This window comes from Nycticebus coucang, chromosome 8 (genome assembly GCF_027406575.1).
Source record: "Nycticebus coucang isolate mNycCou1 chromosome 8, mNycCou1.pri, whole genome shotgun sequence".
In the NCBI taxonomy this organism is placed as follows: Eukaryota; Metazoa; Chordata; class Mammalia; order Primates; family Lorisidae; genus Nycticebus; species Nycticebus coucang.
This window is the reverse complement of record NC_069787.1, coordinates 105,312,350-105,329,809: the sequence shown is the minus strand read 5'-3', so window position 1 is coordinate 105,329,809 and position 17,460 is coordinate 105,312,350. Positions and strand designations below refer to the sequence as shown.

The 17,460-nt window shown below is 47.9% G+C and overlaps 1 protein-coding gene across 4 annotated transcripts in view; it reads right to left on the bottom strand.

The window, feature by feature from the left end:
* The window catches only part of MRAS (muscle RAS oncogene homolog), a 53,806-nt gene extending 40,870 nt beyond the window's left edge, over window positions 1–12,936 (bottom strand). Inside the window, exon 1 of one of the 4 annotated variants that reach the window (XM_053600045.1) lies at window positions 12,516–12,936. The gene's annotated coding sequence lies outside the window, so the exon portion shown is untranslated. Of the gene's footprint in view, window positions 1–12,088; window positions 12,473–12,515 lie in introns of those variants that run through there. The other 3 variants (XM_053600046.1, XM_053600049.1, XM_053600044.1) reach the window with 3 other exon arrangements.
* Window positions 12,937–17,460: the final 4,524 nt, after the last annotated feature.

Here is a 17,460-nt window from a genome sequence, read left to right as displayed (position 1 = left end):
CTGACATAGCCTTGTGTTCAGAGATGATTGCTGTCTGCACTTCCACAACACAGGCATGACACCAGGTGAGTTGGGAGTCTGGCTCGGGCAGACGCTAGGGCAGAGGTAGTGTGGGCACTCTGCCATGGGCTACACAGTGCAGTGGCAGTGCTCCTAGGGAGACCCCACTGGACACACATGGGCACCAGCCCAGCAGGAGGAGTGGTGACAATGAGGAGTCCTTCCTTGCTGCCCACATTCTTAGGGCACCAACCCCCACCAGAATAGACAGCCCGGCTCCCTGACCACCCCCACCCCCACACACTACAAGGCAAGTGCCTCTCACACTGTCTTTCTCGTGGGCAGGTCTAGGTGGAGCTAGCTGGGCACAGCTCCACTGGCTGTCCCCTCGGTCGCTCCAGCCCAGAGCTACCCACTTTGTGGAATTCACGGCCTTCCTCTAGACCCCTTTGGTAAGCGGCCCAGGAAAAGGGTAGGGGTAGCCATGGAGAGGGAAGGGAAGGCAGTCCTCTGGTCACAGCCCCCTGCCTGTTAGATGGATGCTTCTTCCTCCAGAAGCAGAAAGAGGGACTCAAGAACATCCCAGACTCAGGTGCTGGCAGAGGCTGGGTCGAGAAATGAGACTGGAGGGCAGGTACAGGCAACAGGGAGCAGTGGGGCCTAGGGCAAATGGGAAGCTACTGTCACCCTGGACCAGCCAGAGAATACCTCAACAGGGCTGCCAGCTAGTCTCAATTTTTAAACAGCAGCCAGAGAAGTCTGAGTTTTTTTTTATTTTTATTTTTTGTGTGCACATTATCAATCTTTTTTTTTTAATTAAATCATAGCTGTGTACATTGATGCAATCATGGGGTACAATGTGCTGGTTTTATATACAATTTGAAATGTTTCCATCAAACTGGTGAACATAGCCTTCACGGCATTTTCTTAGTTATTGTGTTAAGACATTTATATTCTACACCTAGTAAATTTCACATGTACCCTTGTAAGATGCACTGTAGGTGTGGTCCCACCAATTACTCTCCCTCCACCCATCCTCTCCTCTCCCCTCCACCTCTCCCCTCAATGTACTCAGTCTTACTATGAAACCAATTTATAGCTTTCTTATGAAAGCTATAACCCAATTATAGCCCAAGAAGTCTGAGTTTTTAATGTGAAGACTCCTGACTTTTATATACTGGCCACCAGTTTAAAAGTTTTACACATTGTATAAACCAGACTTATCAGCCTTCCAGCCCCAGCCCTGGCCTTCCCGAGCACACACACACCCAAGAAGTGTGGCACTCACTCCAAGGCAGATGTGGCTTTGGCGGCAGGAAGGACCATCTCAAAGTGGAAAGGACACTGAGGAGGGCAGCAGCAGGGGTCACTCTGCCTGCAGGACACAGCACAGTCCACTCCAGAAGTGGAGGTGGGGGACAAAAAGGCACATTCAGAAAGGACAATTGCTTCGATTTGTTTTCATCATTTACACTCAAGATGTAAACACCATTAATGAAGAATGTGGAAATGTTTATGCCTGACCAAAAATGAGGAGGAAACAGGGTCTAGGCTCTTCTCTGAGGGAAGAGAGGCGATCTAATCTTCACTTTCAAAGAGTGACCAGACCGCAGAGACGAACTGGAGCCAAATAAAAGAGAAACTTCCTGAAAATGAGGCGGGCATGGCAATGAGAGTGGCATTTTCCTGTGAAGGCCTATGAGGCAGACGCTGGAGGGAGGAGGCCTGGCCACCTGGGCTGGGGCGGGGTGGGGTGACTTCTCAGGGACCCTTCCAAACCCAGGATATAAGCCCACTCAGCTGGAAAGGCAGGAGGCCACTTTTCACATCTTTCTCCAGGCCCTAAAGGGCTTTTGCATTTTTTCCTGCCTGCTTAATGAGTCTGGCCAGGCCAGACAGCTGTGTGACCATAGGGAGCAGGAAAGGCAGAGCTGGAGACTGCTCCTTTCCTGGGCCAGGACCCATCCAAAGGCTGGGATTGGCTGGGGAGCCAGCCAGCCACCCCTCTACTCCCTACACACAGCACTTTTATAAAAAGTCGTGAATATGGCAGGGTGTGGTGGCTCACGCCTGTAATCCCAGCACTATGGGAGGCAGAGGCAGGCAGACTGCTTGAAATCATGAGTTCGAGACCAGCCTGAGCAAGAGCGAGACCCCATCTTTACTAAAAACAAAAAACAAAAAAAGAAATGAAAAATTAGCCAGGCATTGTGGCACAGAAGCCTGTAGTCCAGCTGTTTGAGAGGCTGAGACAAGAGGATGGTTTGAACCCAGGAGTTTAAGGGTTGCTGTGAGCTATAATGCCATGGCACTCTCCCCAGGGTGACAGAGTGAGACTCTGTCTCAAAAAATTTTTTTAAAAAGTAATGAATCAAAGCATTTGTGCCTCTTCTAGCTATAGAACCTTGGGCAAATTAAAAACCCCTCTATGTAAAACTATTGCTGGTGGGTGTGTGAACTGAAATAAAATTGTAAACTCTCCCCTAGCTGACTAAATGGATCCCTCTTAACCAAGGGGATACTCTAAAACTGGCCTTCAGAAGGGAGGTCAGACATGCCTCATCTCACATCCCTTCTTGGAGATGTCCTTAGTAACTCATTAACTGTGCAAGATGAAGCTTAAACCCGCATTTGCAGGTCCTCAGTTTACATAACAAAGCCCTTATGTCTGGGTATAAGGCTGGTGGCTACTCTCTGGTTAACTTAAAACGTTCCATGCTTTTAGACAAAGCTTGATTTCTTTAACCACATCTCTTTGAAATGTCCCATCTTTTTGAGCCAAACCAATGTATGCCTTCCAGGTACAGATTTACAATTTTACATGTAATTCCTGTCCCCCTGAAATGTATAAAACCAAAGTATAACCCAATCACAATGTGTCTCCTTGCTCAAGCCTTCTTGGGCATGGCTCTGGGCCATGGTCCTACAACTTGGCTTTATTTTACTGAGTTTGGCTTCTTTTCCCTTGACAGGTGGTAGCAGCTGAAAGGATGGTGGGTCTTAATATCAAAATAACAGAAAAATTGTGAACTCACAGTTTTTCAGTAAGGGCTGAAATCAGTCACCTGGGCTTTCTGCTCTCCGTTTTCTCTGCTCCTTTCTCTCCCTCTAGCTGACAGGCACCTGTGGAGTTCCCTTTTCACAACATCTAAACAGAGCTGACACAAAGGAAAAATCTCTCTCTTCACTTTCTCCAGCTCAGCTGACTTTTAATCTGTTTTACAGCCTTGAGAAGTTCCTGAGGCTCCAGGGAGGAGCAATAGGATGCAGCAGGGTGTGAGTTTCAGGCCTCAGCCACATCTCAAGGGCAGAATCACCAAGAGACCAAGAGGATCAAAACCATCTGTGATAAGTCTGACTCTGACAACAAGACAGCTGCTTACCATCCAGCCGCTGAGGCAGAAGGAGCAGATGGAGCAGTCTCCCGGCACCCTGTTCATCTGGCTACCGTCACTACTTTCCTTTCTCTCTGTCCCCTAAACACAACTAGCCACTTGCGCTCACTGCCTGCACTTCTCCACTCTTTCTTTGGGATGCCACATTGTCTCTCTGTTCTCTCTCCCTACTTTTCCCACTCTCACACTCCCTCCCTCCTTCTAAGAAGATAAAATAAAGTTTGCATTTGTATATCCTAATCTCTGTCTAGAGAAATCTTTCTCAGCCCACATGCACTAGCTCTCCACCCTAACAGCAGCAACCAGCTGGAGGTGGAACCATGCTGGGCCCTGTAGTCCGGGTTGTTTACAATGCCTGTTTATTAAGTCCCGAGCACATGCTAAGCACCTTATATAATTCATCAACTCCCACTGCACCCCAGATTAGTTGAGATTATTGTTATGGTCTTCCAAAGTGCCCAGCTATTTTGCTTAGTTGTTTATGATGTAATGTACCTTCACCCACTGGACTTGTTGGCTCCATGAGGACAGACCTGTCCTCTCTGCTTGATTCTCCACGGTATCTGGTGCCTGGTGCAGAGAAGTTGCTCACTAAATATCTGTCAGCCTCTATCATCTCTAATCCTCACAGTTACTCTGCAAATGTTCTAACAGGAAAGGAAAAAATTAACACCTGGGTTTTTTCTGGTCATTAGGAGAGAAGGCCTGACTTAAGAATTTGATCAAGGCCAAGTATGGTGCTCACACTGTAATTCTAGCATTCTAGGGCCAAGGTGGGAGGATCACTTGAGGTCAGGAGTTTGGGACCAGCCTGAGCAAGAGCGAGACCCTCCCCTCTCCCCCCAATCTCTACCAAAAATAGAAAAATTAGCCAGGCGTGGTGTTGTGCACCTGTAGTCCCAACTACTTGGGAGGCTGAGGATTCCTTGAGCCCATAAGTTTGAGGTTGCAGCGAGCAGTGATGATGCCACTGCACTCTACTTAAGGTGACAGAGCAAGATTCTGTCTAAAAAGAAGGAAGGAAGGAAGGCAGGCATTTGATCTAGCTAGTAATAATGGTATTTTAATAATTCCATAGCTTTGCTGGTTCTTACTGCAGGTAAGGCCTAGGGTTCTTCATTCTTGTTTAGACAAGCTCTTTAATGGTCCTTTTCAGATGTGAAAGGGTAGCCCACTAGCATAGAAGTCATCATTGTTCTGCAATCAAAAGTAATGGAAATTTGGGGGTTTGGAAGGGAAGGTGGTGTCCTGGAAAACTGGTCCCTGGAAAATGGCAATAAACTAGGTTTGAGGAGACAACCACAGAGAAATTCCCCAAGGGTATGACCAAGCAAGGGGAGGATGTCTGCCATTCAGTGTTAACTCCACTCTGTTTTGAGCACTAGGTGAAAGCCTATTACATACAAGAGCAGCAGCTTAGTGGGGCTTAGGGAATGAAGGCACCACGCCTACTGTACATACATGGGGCAAAGGGACTGCTGACCCTGGAGGCTACATGGCCAGGGGGCATGGCCCTCACCCCCAAATCCTGACAAATACTGCAGATAGGGAGGGTCTAAACCAACACTTGGGCAATATTTAAAGAAAATAAATGATAATCTCAGAGAACTCAAACAGAGAGAAAATCCTCTGAGAAGAGTTAAGAAAGGTGGGGGATGCGCCACCCATTTCCACATATGTGGGACGAGGGCTTGACGGAGCCTAACTGGGCTAGAGAAGGAAGGAGCACAGGGGGTGGCTGGGACATGTCCATAATGGTTAAGAAAGGTGAGGCTCAAAGAGGTGGGAACTCACTCACAGTCACACAAACAGGTAGTGAGGCAGGACCTAGAGCAGGGGTCCCCCCAGAAAGGGACCCCAGAACACCTGGGGTCCTGCCTGAACACCAGGTGCTACCACAGGCCCTGCTTGGGGCAAGGGCTGTCCCACCCTCTGCTTCCATACTAAGAGGCTCTCCCTGGACCCTACACATCTTTCTATTCATCCATACAACCCTAAATAGAAAAAGTCTCTCTCAAATGCTCTTGCAGAATGGTTATTTTGTTGAAGTGCCAAATGACCCCTCCTCCTGCTCCCCATTCCTACCCTCCAGCCATCCCCAGTTGGAGTCCAGAAATAAAACAAAGGCTTTGTTTCTCTATTTTCATTTCCTCCTAAAATCTCAAACATGCAGGAAACACCCACCCAGCCCCAGATAAGTGGACTCAGGCAGCTGTCCACTGTGGGTGGGGTGGGGGCCATGAGTGGGGATGGAGGGAAGGCTGTGATGCCTGCTGGCTTCAGCTGCCTGGGAGGGCCAAAAAGGCATCTGCCCTCTCCTGGGCCAGATCTCCTTAGTGGGGAAAAAAGGGCTTGGGCATGAGACCACTAAGGCCTTCTAGCCCTCTGCCCAAGAAATCTCAACCTGAGGAATGTGGCTGTGGAAGGAAGGCTGCGGAGACATATCTCTTACAAGTCTTTTTTAATATATGCCCCCAAGGCTTTGGGACAGTGGCTTCACCCTTTTTCCATCATCTCCGATTATAATAAGGCAGGCATTGAAAGAAGACAGTGATAGAGGCTACCCAGAAGGGGACTGCTCAAGAAAGATGTCTCTGCCTCCTCCCTGGGCCAACATTTCCAGTGGAGTTAAAATATAAAGAGGTAAATTTGTCGGTTATCTAAAATGGGGGAATTTTGAAGGAAGTATGCTGAAATTCTAAAGGATAAAAAGAAAAAAAATGCTAAGCTGAACTAAAACTAATTGTGAATTGAGTGTATAAAGCTTTTAGGGGGTAAGAACCTGCCCCAGTCCCTCCAAAATGGTCAGTTCCTGAAGGGGTGGGTGGGCCACCTGAGTCCATCACACTCCAGCAATCTCCACACGCCTACAAATACTTTTAATCTATACACTTGGCATAATCGGGACAGCTAATACATTATACATATAGTAGGTTTTTTTTTTTTTTTTTGTTTGTTTGTTTTTTTTGGCCAGGGCTGGGTTTGAACCCGCCACCTCTGGCATATGGGACCGGCGCCCTACTCCTTGAGCCACAGGCGCCGCCCAGTAGGTTGTTTTTAAACCCAGATTGGCCTTTTGAAAGTAGGCCTGTAAACATGACACATGTACATTTCTGTATAATCAAGCAGGAATTGGTTTTATCACATGTTTAGCTGTATTTGTTGGCACAGCCTCTGTTATGAGACAAGCCTCAACAAAGCAGGTCCTTCTGCGGGCTCTGGGCTCCCAGCTCTTGCTGGTTTTGCAGCATCTCCATCCAAATGAGGGAAGAGGACCCGGCAGTGTATTCTTTGCTGTCATCTCAGGAACGGAAAACATTTCGGTTCCTTCTCTCCACTTCAGGAAGAGGACTTGGGATCCTCTCAGGTTCTCATGTTCGATTATGAAACTAGTTCAAATCCTGATCTGCAATCGTGATTCACTGAAAATGGGATCTGTCTGGGTAGGGAAGGCTTTTCCAGAAGTTTTTGAATCTTTGCTGCACAGCTTTAAAAAGCAGTACTTTGCTCACTCAAGCCAAGCTCTGTGCAAGTGGGATTGCACCAGGCTCCAGCTCTGGAGTCAATCAGTAGGTGGAGAGGAGAAGGCTGTGCACAGTTGGGTGAGAAATTGGGTCCTGTCATCATGGAAAGAGATTTCAGCCTCTGCAGCTGCAGAGCTGGCTTTCCCTCCTCACTCCTGCTTGGTGGAGAGGAGGACACAGGACCAGGCACCTGGGTCTTCCTGTAAAAGCTACGGAAAGGGAAAGCTGGAGCAGGTGAAGCTAGGGATTAGGGAATACTCTGTCCTGCTTGCCTCCTTCCATTATAGTAGGTCTACACTTTGGAATATAGCATGTATTTTGTTCAAGATTGTTTCAGATGAGCTGCCTAACAAATCATTGCCATCTATTACAAAGAGAACCATGTCTTCTCTGTCTCCCAAGTATACAAATCTACCATTTAAATTACAGTCCAGTTTGGGAGCTATGACTAAACCATGCTCTGCAGCCTGGCCTAAACCCACAGTGGTCAAGGCGGGTGTTTGTGAGGGTGGATGAACTTCTCTGAGAAAAGTCGAAGCCAAAATTGCACACTCCCCTGTGGTCTCTCCCCAGCATGCTCAGAAGCAGAAAAAGGATCTTCAATCGATAGCCCAGTTGGCATCTTCACTGAATTAGCTGGGGACATGAAGCCCAAAGAGAGAGCAGATACATGGAAACTCTGGAGCCCAGCCCAGGCTGAGGATGGGCCCACACTAGCCAGGCCAAATAACAAGGGATCCATTTTTAAGTCCAGTCTACCAAGGAAAGGATCAAGAAACAGAAAAAAATGGGTCACATCTGTCCACTTTGGGTAATGGGTACATGGTGTTTGTTATATGATCCTTTATATATTTATTTCTTTTTCAAAATTAAAACAATAAAGTACACAAATAATTCAGGGGTTCATAGTTGACTGTAAGTTTAATGACTGTCAGGGAAGTCTACCTGCCATCCAGGCACACTCTGCCTCCTTGCCAACCAGCCACTTCTGCACATCTGTGGTTCCACAGTGCTGATTACGTACAGCCATACCCCCGTGAGATATGGCCTATAAGCACCAGAAGAGAAGGAATCATGCCCTTTTGGTCATTTAGTTCTACAGACAGCACAAGGTAACAGAGGAACCTGGGCAGCAGGAACAGACAGACCCGGGTCAGACTTCTTCCTGGCTCTGCTTCTCTCAGGTTATGACGGCATGTGACCCACTTAACGTCCCTGAGCTGCGGTTCCCACATCTGTAAAAAGCTAACAGCATCTAACAAAACTGTTGAGAGCTGAGACAGCAAATACAAAGTGTATGGTACAGGGCCGGCTCACGAGTCTTCACTGAAGGAAAGATGGATGGATGGGATGAATGGGTGAGTAGATGGGTGGGTGGACAGGAGGAAGGGAAGGAAGGACATACAGAACGGCTGTCTTTAAACCATGACCTTTGAGAAGCAGTTAATGAGAGCAAAGCTAGAGAGGAGCACAACTGTCAAAGCTTGTGTGGGATGGATCTACAAGACAGGGTAAGGGGAGAAAAGGAAGAACCTCACAAGGATTAAAGAATCCCCAAATGGAAGAGCAGCAAGTGTGCATCTCCACATTACAAGTTTCTCCTTGAACCTTTACTCAAGGAATCACTTTCCCATTTTGGCCATATTTGTCTACTGCTGTACTAATACTAACTTAATATGAAAATTACCATACTTTTTAACTTAAAATCTTTCGTTAGCCTTAATCAGAAAAAAATATTCATTTAAAAAAACCTGGTTTGATGTGATCTCCATGTTTTTTGTAATACATACAAACCAGTATGTATCTATTAAAATGAAGGAGGCCACGTCCCACCTAAAATTATCTCTCTCACAACCCTGAGAAGTATGCTCTACTGGGTGTGTGTTTAGGCTGAATACAGTTGAAGGGCCCCTTCTGGGTCTAGGATTCTGTTATCTGAAGGTTGCCTGAATACTGATAATGCTCTTCATTCTTACAACACTTTTTAGTCTCCTAAGCACATTTTCATCTGTGTATTTCATCTAATCCTCATGACAACCCTCAGGGCTGGGCAGAGAAGTTGCAGATGGAGTCTGGGGCCTTACCACAAGCTGTTTAGCACAAAACCTTACTAGCAACAAAATCATACTGTTTTATCCACCAAGGTAGCCTGATACCAAATATATGCCCTTTTGAGACCCAGAATGGCATCTCAGCAACTGCTGGTGATCTACATCATCATTTGACCATCTGGACATCAGCAGGCCCCACCCAGTGCTAACTGAAGCAGGAGGTGACAGCACTGTCCTTTGTCACTGCTTCATGGGACAGACCTGCAGGCTGACTTCAGAGACTGAGCAATGACTTACTGTCCCACTCTGTTTGGACCCTTGACCTCTGTCCTCTCAGGCAGCCATGGAGTGGCATGCTGGCTTGGCTGGACAAGGCCACAGAGAGCCTCAGGGAAGTCTCATACCTTTAGACCAGAGGAGGCTAACCTTGGATCCAGAGCTCCATGAATCCCCTGAGTTCTAAGCCCAACTTTGTGTATCAAACATTTTTTTCTGGGCTTCTCACTGGCAGATTAAAGAGGTTGTGACACAAGAAGGTAAAAACCATTACTCTGAACTCCAGTAATGCAGCCTTCTTGGCTACCTGTCGCATGCAGGAACTTGCTGGAAGTGACACTAATCTCCCATTCCCGTGTACAGAGATCTCACAAGAGTGAGTACAGCTTTGGGGATCTGAGCTCTGCTTAACCTTACTGTTACTTGGGTTTTGTTACCAAGATGGTAAGGGTGCAGAGTCCAGAAACAGATAATGAGGGCCTCAGAGTCCAAAAACAAAATTCCTCTCAAAGCTCAGTCAATAGACAATGGGTACCTCCCAGATACCCCAGATCACAAGGAACTCCCCCTGATTTTTCTTTTTTCCCATCCCCAGACAAGAGCGACTGAACCTTACAGCTGCTGAAGGGCAGGGAGAGAGCCTCTGGAATTCAGTGTATACCCTCTGGACACTTGAGAAGACCCCACTTAGTTTACATGAGCATGGCTCCTACAAACTACAAAACGCTCATGAGCAAATGTCAATCACTTGCCGGGAGAAACAGTTTGGGGGCATTTCATTGGTAGAACAAATTACAATGATTACATCAGATGTAAAATTTAAAATGAAGGCCATTATTTCCCTAAGAACACACTAGATCCAGAAGGCTGGTCAATATGTGAATCTGACTGACATTAGGACTAGTCACCCCAGGAGTTTAATTTCCCAGAGCCCAGCAGTCCTTCCTGGTTCCAGGTGACTACTCAAGCTCAGGAACTAACCCAGGGATGACTTTATAAGTAGCTTTATAAGTCACTTTATACGTAGCTCAGATCAACTAAAGGTATGAAGTATCTGTGGCTAGAGCTAATAATAACACAGAAGTTAAACTTGTCACAAAAAATCTTTATTCCATGAAAATTTAAGTAGAAAATATAAACTGCCTTATGCAGGAGCATAGATAACAACCCTGAAAGATAATAACTTGCTTTACCAGAGAGTCTTGATTGTCCCTCTATAAGGAAATGTCAAGGTCACATCTGGGGGAGCAGTCTCCACTAGAGCATCAGGTTGGCTCAACATGCCACCCTAAGGAGACTGGCAGACCTCAAAATCCCCAGAGTATCCAAGCTCTATGCCTCCCACCCTGGCAGAGAAAGGACTAACTACAACAATAAACCACAGACTGAGAAGATAACTGGCTGCTGGGCAGTGTGAACAGACCCAAGGGTGAAAACCATTGCCCAAAATATTTTCAGTCCCAGTCAGCAGACATGAGATTTACAGGAAATTAGGAGGTTTACAAAATGTTAGCAGCTCAAGTTTCTTTCTCTGGGAAAAGAAGCAGGAGAAAATCTAAGAACTATCTACAGGAAAGTGTTTTGTTCACTGTTAAGCCCCTGACACCAGTCAGTTATTAATAACCACAGCTCACAACCTCACACTTGAACCCACCAGCGAATGTCTATAGCAAATGCAGTATTAATAAAGGCTGCACCAGAGCTCTCAAGCCCAGGACAGCCAGACCCTCACAACAGGAGCCAGGACAGCCACATGGCCAAAAGCACTGGTTGACCCTTTCTTGTCCCAGTTCTCCCAACTTTTATAATAACAAAACCTTCCTGGAGGTGTCCTGTCAAACGATGGACAAATCTATTTCAAGCACTGTGGTTTCTGTAAACCCTGTTGGCTGCTGTTAAAACACATTTTTTTCTCACTCCTGCTGTCAGACAAACCCTAGGAGGCCACAGTTCTGAGCCTTGTCAGTCACCCTCTCTAGTCAGGCACAGGACACAGTGAGTCCTGGAGAAGAATCACTCTAGCCTAAGGAAGACCCCTACCAGCAGGGGCCCAGAGGTAAAGAGGGCCAATCTCAGAGCTCTACATCAAGGCCACAGTGAAGTGGTCTTTGTCCATCTCTCCGGACTCCACTGTGCCCCAGGCCAGCACAGACCTCAGCTCCAGCCACAGAGTCTAATTGGGTCCACAGTGGGGCCCCCACAACCCTTGAGATTCCCCATGTCAGCACAGACCACGGTGAGTTGTCACTCAGTTTGTGTTTGTCACTCACTTCCCCGCCGGGCAGAACTGGCACCGTGACCGACACACAGTTCAGTGCTTGAGTCCAGGCTGTGAGAACCCCAGGTCCCCAAACCCTGGGGTGCAGCAAAAGACTGTTTATGAATCAGACTGCTTTTTATTATTCAGATAAATCGTACAACTCCCTGGCGGATCTCTGTCCTCGTTAACGCCATCTTAAAGAGAGGGAAAAAAGACCCCCTCTACTCCCAACTCACTCCACCCCCACCCCTGTCCTGCCGCCCATCCCCTCGCCAGGTCCTCTCCAGGGAAGCCAAGGAACCCAAGAATGATAGCTATGAAAGGGTCTTTTATGCAGCCCCCCCAACCCCCACCGGGGTCTCGGTTGTGGCCGATTTCCCTCTCTCACACCGTTACTCGGGCGCCCGCGATGGGGGCAAAAGGCCACGCACAGCCAGCCGCAGGGCGCACCACGCGCTAGGAGAGCGCGGCCGAGCGCCGGGCGGGTGGAGGTGCGGCCACACCTCCCGCCCGGAACAAAGCACCGGCCGGGGCGGAGGAAGGCGCCGGGCTCCCCCTATCCAAGGCTGCTGGACCACTCACCGCGCGCTCCTGCCCCAGCTCGGCTCCGGACCTCAGGTCGCCTCCTCCATGTTCGCGCCGGTGAGGAGGCTGCGCCGCGCCCGCCGGGGCCCAGGACAGCGGGACAGACGGCTCCCAGCCAGCCGGCCGCCGGCTGCTCTGGCCGCTCCCCGCCCCGGCGCCTCCTTAAAGCGACCGCGCAGCCCGCGCGCGCCGCACATTCCTTATATTGCCACAGCGCCTGCTAAAAATAGAGCTCTGCGGCGCGAGCTGGGGGGCCCGGCCCCGGCGCCTGGACCCTGCGGCCTAGCGTGCACCCAGTCCCCTGGGACGCGAACCCTGCGAAGCACATCCCACCAACGCCGAGTCCCCGGGGCCCGGCTGGGCGCGCGAGCCGGGCCACTGATCAGGGCCGGCGTCACTACCTCCCCCGCTGCCCCAAGTTTACCCGGGTCCGAGCTGGGGAGCTGGCTTTAAGGTGGACGCTGAATGGGAATTGGCCCGGGCCTCTTTAAGGGTCTCTGCGCTCCAACCTTTAAATCTCCTCTGGCCGGGCCAACTTCTGAGCTTATGGACGCCTCCCTCGTGCTAGGCGGTCCTCGGCCGCCACCTTAAACCGCATTCCTTTCGAATCCTGAGATGGCTTTCTTCCCAGATCCTGCCCCCAGCATCGCTTCCCCACAGGCTTTCTAGGTGCACTGTTCTTGGGCCCAAATTTGGTTCAGGTGAATGCGGCGAGGACAGGCGATACCATTTCATTGTTTCAGTTACCCCAATTCTTCTCCATCAGCGTCACTTTCCCCTCCTTTAAAAAAATTGAGATATAATCCACTTACCACAAAACTCTATCTCTTAAAGTGCACACTTAAGTGGTGGTTAGTATATTCACAAAGTTGTGGAACCATCGCCATGATCTGATTCCGGAATATTTTCATCACTTCCACCAAAACAAATAAATAATAAATAAAACAAAAAAACCCACTGTACCTATTCTGCCTTCCCCAGCCTCTGGAAGCCACTGCTCTACTTTTAGTCTCTATGGATTTGCATATTCAGGACATTCCCTATAAATGGAATAATACAACACGTGGTCTTTTAAGGCTTGCTTCTTCTCAGTTAGCATAATATTCTCATGGTCTATACATGGTGCAGCACTGTAGCGTACTTCATTCCGGTTCATGACTGAATAATATTTCATTCTATGTACATGCACGTACCACCTTTTATCTGTTCATCAGTTGATGGATATTTAGGTTTTCATTTTTGAGCTATTAGGACTAAAGCTGCTCTGAATGTTTGTACACAGATCTTTATATAAACACCTGTTTTCATTTCTCTTGGGTGTACACCTAGAAGTAGAACTGCTGGGTCACGTGTTACCTTTATGTTTACCTGAGTGGCGTGGGGTGGGGGTGGGTGTGTTTCCCTAGAAACATAGTCTCACTCTGCCACCCAGGCTGGAGTGCAGTGGTAGTGATCATAGCTCACAGCAACCTCAAACTCCTGGGCTCAGGCGATCCTCCTGCCTCAACCTTCTGAGTAGCTGGGACTACAGGCATGTACCACCACACCGAGCTAATTTTTCTAATTTTTTGTAGAAATGAGGTCTCTCTGTCACCCATGCTGGTGTCAGACTCTTGGGGCCTGAAGGGATCCTTTTGCCTCAGCCTCCCAAAGTACGGGGATTAAGAGAGGTGTGAGCCACCATACCCAGCCTCTATATTTAACTTTTGGGGGAACTGCCAAACTCTTTTCCAATCTACCCTATTTTACATTCCCACCAATAATGTATAAGGATTCCAGTGTCTCCACATCCTCCAAAACTCCTCTTATTGTTTTTTTTTTTTTTTATGATAAGCATCCTATTGGGGGTGAAGTGGTAGCTCATTGTGGGTTCGATGATCATTTCTAAGGACATTCTTTTTGTGGGTGGACCTCTATGACTTGGAATTAATTTTACACATTCAGGGAACCCACTTCCTTCCTATTTTCACCCCAGCCCTAAGCGGACCTCAGGGCCTTGCTGAGTCTTGCCTGCCAAGTTAAGGTTCTCAATCTCATGCAGGCTTCCATTGGCATCTCTGCCACCCAAGCAGCCATTTGGTGAAGAGCTGTTGTGCACCCTCTGTGCCCTCACTCCTGCCTGCTGCTCTGAAGACCTTAAAGACCCCAAGAAACCCCAGGGCAGGGGAGAGCTGGTTGGGTGCCAGCAAGAGTATCTCACCTTGGCAAAAAAGAGTAAAAGAACTGGCTGAGAAGGGTAGTTTGTTTACCTTGACTGGCTGCGTCTTGCCCTAGAATCTGCCTTTTCCTCCCCTTTTCGTTTACTATGGGCCTTGGGGAGGTGAGCAGGGGTCTGTGCATCCTGGGTTGTCAGGCCTTCTGTCAAGAGCTGTCCTCTTCTGGGCCCTGACTGGCACAGAAGCTTAATGTTGCCTGAGGCAACAATGTCTATGCAAAAGTTGAAGAGTTATCATTATACCGCTTTCCTACACATATCTTTTTTTTTTTTTTTTTGAGACAAGAGTCTCATTTGGTCACCCTGGATAGAGGGCCCTGGCATCTTAGCTCACAGCAACCTCAAATTATTGGGTTCAAGTGATCCTCTTGCCTCAATCCCCCAAGTTGCTGGGACTACAGGCGCTCACCACAGTGCCGGCTATCTTTTAGAAACGGGGACTCACTCTGGCTCCTATACATATCTTTAATAATGTGTTTCTCAGAAATGGAATTTAAATAGCCAGTAGTCATATCCAGCCACTTGGATTCTCTGATGGTGAAATTAAACCATGCAGGTTGTGAGTGGGGATGGGCTGTCCCATTTGGACTGCTTCCTCTGCTCTTTGAACCCTGAAATAAAGGTGTGGCTCAGTTGCTGGCAAATGGGGGCTTTAATGAACAGAATCACAGGCAGAGCAGAAAAACAAGGCTTGACTTTGATAGTTCATTCATCCAGTAAACATGGCCAGAGGATCCACTGAGCGCCAGGCACCAGGGCAGAGACCCCACTTCAAGCACACTGAGTGCCAACTGAGGTGTAAGTAGTGTGGAAGAAAAAAGTACAGGGTGATGGGAGTCCAAAGGAAGGGCACTGACCCAAGTGAGCAGGGAGCAAGTGCCCAGGGCAGGACTTCTGTGAGAGATGATGATTGTCTGGAAGGACAAATAGCAATTAGTTAGGCTGAGAAAGGAAAGAGAAAATCTTTTTTTCTTTGAGATAGAGTCTCACTATGCTGCCCTTGGTAGAGTGCCGTGGCGTCACAGCTCACAGCAACCTCCAACTCTTGGGCTTAAGTGATTCTTTTGCCTCAGCCTCCCAAGTAGCTGAGACTATGGACGCCTGCCACAATACCCAACTGTTTTTTTTTTGTTGCAGTTACCATTGTTGTTTGGCGGGCCCGGGCTGGATTGGAACCTGCCAGCTTTGGTGTATGCAGTAAACACTGTGCTTTAGGCACTGAGCCAAGAGAAAAATCTTATATATAGGTTTATGATTGAGCTGAAGTCTTTCCAAAAACTGCAGCAGCTCTACCTGGCTAATTAAGTGGGCTTGTGACATGGTAGAAGACCAGGCTTCTTGCCAAGAACCCAGACAGGGCTCAGGCCAAAATTTCGTGCCTGGAGGTCCAAGGACAGCCAAAGGCCTGGGAGTCGATTATTGGAAGAGGGCTAAGGTCGGAGCCACTGGGCTGACCCAGAGTAGGAGGTAGTTTCCTACCTCCACCCCCACCCCAGTTATTGACAAATCAAATGTGCTTTATCTGCTGCAGTGTGTCCTGTCTTGCCTCTCTGTCCCCAGGCTTGCTGAGTGCCATGCCTCAGAGCAGACTCAACCTGGTGTCTAGCAGTTCAGTGGGCAAACATGGGGGCCTGGGACTTTGGGACTGGAGTCAGCCACATCATTTGTGGCCCAACCTTCCTCTAGAACTCTCAGCCTCAGCATAGTCCCTGCAGGTAAAAGTAGCTCTGAGTTGCTGAGCACACACAACGTGCCAGATCCTAGATGCAGTGATGGGTCTGCAAAGTTCCCAATGACCCTGAAGGTCTTATCAGCCCTATCTTAAACATAAGGGACTGTGAGCCCAATCCCACACAGCTGGTGGACTGAGAGTCAGGCTCTGACCACAAACCCTGCCCTCTTTTCTCTATGCCAGGTGGCCTCAATGGGCAGGTCAGTTGTGTGTGTTTGGTGTTGGAGAAGCAAGGGAAAAGGTAAATAGGTGACTAGCACTCACTCCAGTCATAGCCTCTTCAGGCCTGTGCCTAGAACTAGATCCTTTGGTGACTCTGATGCACCATCCATAGACTAGCAAAGAACCTTCCCCACCCTGGTGCTTATTCATCCTTCAGCTGACCTTTCTTCTAACCGTGGGGTGCAGATGATATAACATTAAGAACACAGTCTGCTCTCACAGTTTTCATGGCCTTTACCAATCCAGGTTTGGTTCCTTCTCATCTTTAGCTCTCCCTGCTACCCTGCTGTGGTTAGAATGTCCCCTCCAAAACTCATGTTTAAAGTTAGTTGTGGGAGTTGAGGCCTTTAAGAAGCAACTAGGTCATGGGGGCTCCACACTCATGAATAGATTAATGCTGTTATTGTGGGAGTGAGTGAGTTATTTTAGGAGTGGGTTCATGATAAAAAGGATGAGTTCAGCCCAATTTCTCTCTTGCCTCCCACTAGCTTCTGCCTTCTGTTTTTCTGTCATGGGTTGGCTCTCACCAGATGTCAGCACCATGCTTTTGGAGTTCCTATTCTCCAAGACCATGAACCCAATACATTTCTTTTCTTTATAAATTATCTAGTCTGTGGTATTCTGTGATAGCAGCAGGAAACAAACCAAGACATACCCCTTTGCACCCACCACCTCCTCCAGCCTCATTAGGAATGAGGTTTTCTTCTAGGATGCTTACACCCCGTCCTTCATGTGAGCTCCTTCGTGTTCTTTGGGGCCAGAAGAGCAGCTTCTCATCAATCTATATCTCATTTTTAGTCAAACTTCTCCAAAAAGCTATTGGAGATGATGTGTTTGTGATGATTTGTTTTGCTGATAATTTGGCCATTTCTCCATTTAAACTAAAGTCCAGAGGCTTTTAAGTATTTTGGACTACAGCTCACTGGAAGAAGTATGTTTTACATTGCAAACCAGAACACACACACACACATGCACGCACGCACCTTTTATGAAACAATACTTGTCTTTACTATGTGTGACTCACTCTGATCTATTCTGTTCTGTTCTACTCTTTTTATTTTAAAATACTGGCAAGACCTACTAAATCAATTTCATAGCCAACTAATGGATTGTGACCTACAGTTTGAAACACATTCAACAATATTTTGACATCAAGAGCCTCAAGGATAGTGACATTGCAGCAGGGATTTGCCAAGAAGA